This window comes from Athene cunicularia (genome assembly GCF_003259725.1).
Source record: "Athene cunicularia isolate RWA chromosome 14 unlocalized genomic scaffold, athCun1 chr14_part1, whole genome shotgun sequence".
Taxonomy (NCBI): Eukaryota; Metazoa; Chordata; class Aves; order Strigiformes; family Strigidae; genus Athene; species Athene cunicularia.
In genome coordinates, this window is record NW_020799118.1 from 11,632,492 (window position 1) to 11,635,588 (window position 3,097).

The following is a 3,097-nucleotide window of genomic DNA, read 5'->3' on the forward strand; positions in this document are numbered from 1 at the left end:
AAAAAAAAAAAAAAAAAAAAAAAAAAAAAAAAAAAAAATCCACCTATACAGCCCCTCATGGCAGACCTAGAGAGTCAGCCAAGCCAAGCGTGGCTTGCTGAGCAGCTGGGGAGGAAAACAGGCAAAAAAAGGGGAAAGTTTGCAGGAAAATCCCTCCATGACCTGTCCCTCACAAGTCCCCTGCAGCACCCTTGGCTCAGGCGCACCCACTGCCCAGGGGCTGCGCCGAGCACAGGCAGCATCACTCCTTTGGCACTGAAGATTCTGCACGTGTGAGGGCATAAAGGTGCCCAGCAGCTACAGTATTTCAAATGCACCAAAGTAAAACAGATTTAAAAGCCAGGATGAAAGCAGCTATTACTCACGCTACAGAAAACGTACGATACAATAGCACACCTGGCAGTTATTCTAACCTCTTTCAAATATACGGTGTCACACTACGGAAAGACAATTGCAGATAGCCTCTTGTCAGCATTTTTACCAAAACACTTATATTTTTATCTGCATGAGATACAATTTTCAGCCTGAAAATAAACACATTTTAACACATTCACAGCACAGATCTATCCTCCTTCACCTCTCATGGCGAGGGCAGATCTTGCTAACTCCACTCTACATGCATAGCACAATCCCTGCTCCTCTTTCTCCTGATCTTCCAGGGGACAAAAACTAACAAATGAAACAAAAAGAACACATCTGGGGCTCTGCTCCACACCCACGTCCCCAGATTTATGGTCATGGTGGCAAATAAGTTGCTGGTGCTCTACAGCCATCTGCACAGCTTCTTGGAGAGACTCATGATAACTGCATTTAAAATGAAGAAGGAATTTTACTCCTACTGTACCCAAACTATGTGTGGGCTTAAAATGAAGTATGCACAGATGTCTTTAAGCAATTGAAGCCTCAATTTTTTTCTCCCTAAAAGTGATTTTTAGTTAACAATGGGGAAAAGGACATTTTAAAAATCTTTTTTTCCTCCAATGGTAACTGTTAACACTGAGCAAGGGAAAGGGAAAAAATATTCCGTTAAAAACATCTTTTCTAATTGACATTTTTAAGAGCATGTATATGTGCGTATATATCCACACACACAACCACACATGTACATACAACTCTACAGCCAAAACAAACAATAAATTCATATTTAAATGCTACTGATGCCAGATAAACTGAAGCCAAAGAAGATACTTTTTTTCTAAAATGTTTACCTGCATTAAATTAAAAACCAAACCCCATTAAAAATACTAAAATTTTCTCATTGCTTTTAACAGCTAAGCTGCTGTGGTATTTTACTGTAGGAGAGCAGTAAATGAAGATTTGTTAATGATGAGCAGAAATTGGTTAAGCAGTTTGGTTTTTAAAGACTGATGTAACGAGACGGATTGAGGGGGTTGTGGAGAGGAAAGGCTTGGGAAAGGGGGAGTAAAAACACACACTTAAAAGAGTCATTTCACATTGTAAAAAAAATAGCATGATTTTCTCATAACACCAAGCAGGCCTACAGCATACAAAGCAGGCTAAGTACAGGCAGACTTTAGACAGCTACTGGGTCATTGACATCTGATTTGTGTGATCTGTCCAAATTCTGAAGGTTACTTACTTTTGAATGTCCAATTTAAGACTGTACCTTTTTTTTTTTTTCCAAACAAGCCAATTCTGATCATTGGAAGGTTTTTTTTTCCCCCCCATATGTGCTGTGCTGCTGACTCCAGAAGTACTTATAAAAAATTAAAAATATTACAACTATAACATGGGAATAACTGTGTAAGGAACCAGTTATCCCTCGCCGTTTCTTTTTCATTGGGGTAAAATCATCCTCCAAGTAAGGGAAAGGACAGCAGGGAAGAAAGTACTCATTTCTTATGGAAAACAGAATACGGAGGAGAAGGAAGTATTTGTCTTTGGTCTCAGAAAGCTCAAGATATTACCTACCCTGATGGTTTTCAAAAGTCCCATGTGGCTTTAGCCCACATTAGCAGTTTCCTCTGCAAGGTCACTGGATGAAAAACCACAAGCTTTGCCTGTTACCAGAATGGCAACGTAGCAGTTGGTCTGTAAGAAAGCAGCATGTCCCTACCTGTTCCATCTCAAACCAGATGAAAACAGGTCTTCTGCAGCTACTCCTAACTCTGACACAGATACTGGCAGGGCAATGGCCAGGCAATTACCCTGGTAGAAGGCCAGTCTGCATCGTGGTCCAGAAACCTTTAAGGACAGTGGCAGAGCCTCTGCAGGCAGTGCCGTGGCTTCTCATCTTGGACCGATCTGCAAATCCTTCCGTTTGCTGGGTTAAGGGGTTCTTCAAAAGGTCTGCAAACATAAAGCATTTCTGGAGTCCTCAAACACATACACACAAGCAAACCTTCCATGCAAGACTCTTCATGGACAGAAGAAAGTCAAAAGTGGACAGCAATCATCTTCAAAATTAAAATAACCAAGAGAATGCAAAGAGCTACGTGTCATTATTCACGGAGGTAACATCGAAACATCTGAGGCTGACAGATGACATAAAGAAAAGTTATTTTGCCTACCTACATAACAATGGTCAAGGTTCAGGTTCATGGCTAGTGACCCTCGCTGAGAAGTGTCTGCCCTACAACCAGCCAACCACTTTGCTTCTTTAGTGCAGCGTGAGAGCAAATGCAAGAGACCGACACAGACATTCAAAGCATCATGGATAGGGGCAGGGGTGAAAGGGTTGGTCAAGCAGCTGCAAGGAGAAAGCGAGCACTTCTAGAAAAGCTGAGGTTATTAATCGGTTTAGTATTAGGGAAAGCCATTAGAAACCCTATTACCCAAATATCCCTTCAAGTAATGCTTCTGAGAAAGAATAACCAAAAAAAAAATCATTTTCAGAAAAAATCAAAACTGTAACCAATCATCCCTCCCCACCTCCCCCTCCATGCCCACCTCCCACCCCAGGAGGTTTTGCATCTTTGGTTTCCCCACCATTAAATGACACCCCAGAGGGATTGACAATGCATTTCCCATTTGTTCCAGATTCCCCAACCTCCTCCCATATCCCCTCCCCTTCCCAGAGTTTATCCCATAAAACTGGGATTTTGACTTTTTTTTTTTTTTTTTTTTAAAAAAAAAA

The 3,097-nt window shown here is 41.3% G+C and overlaps 1 protein-coding gene across 3 annotated transcripts in view; it reads right to left on the bottom strand.

Moving 5' to 3' along the window:
- TNRC18 (trinucleotide repeat containing 18) overlaps positions 1-3,097 on the bottom strand; it is a 55,113-nt gene that overhangs the window by 15,701 nt on the left and 36,315 nt on the right. The gene's annotated exons all lie outside the window — the stretch shown is intronic.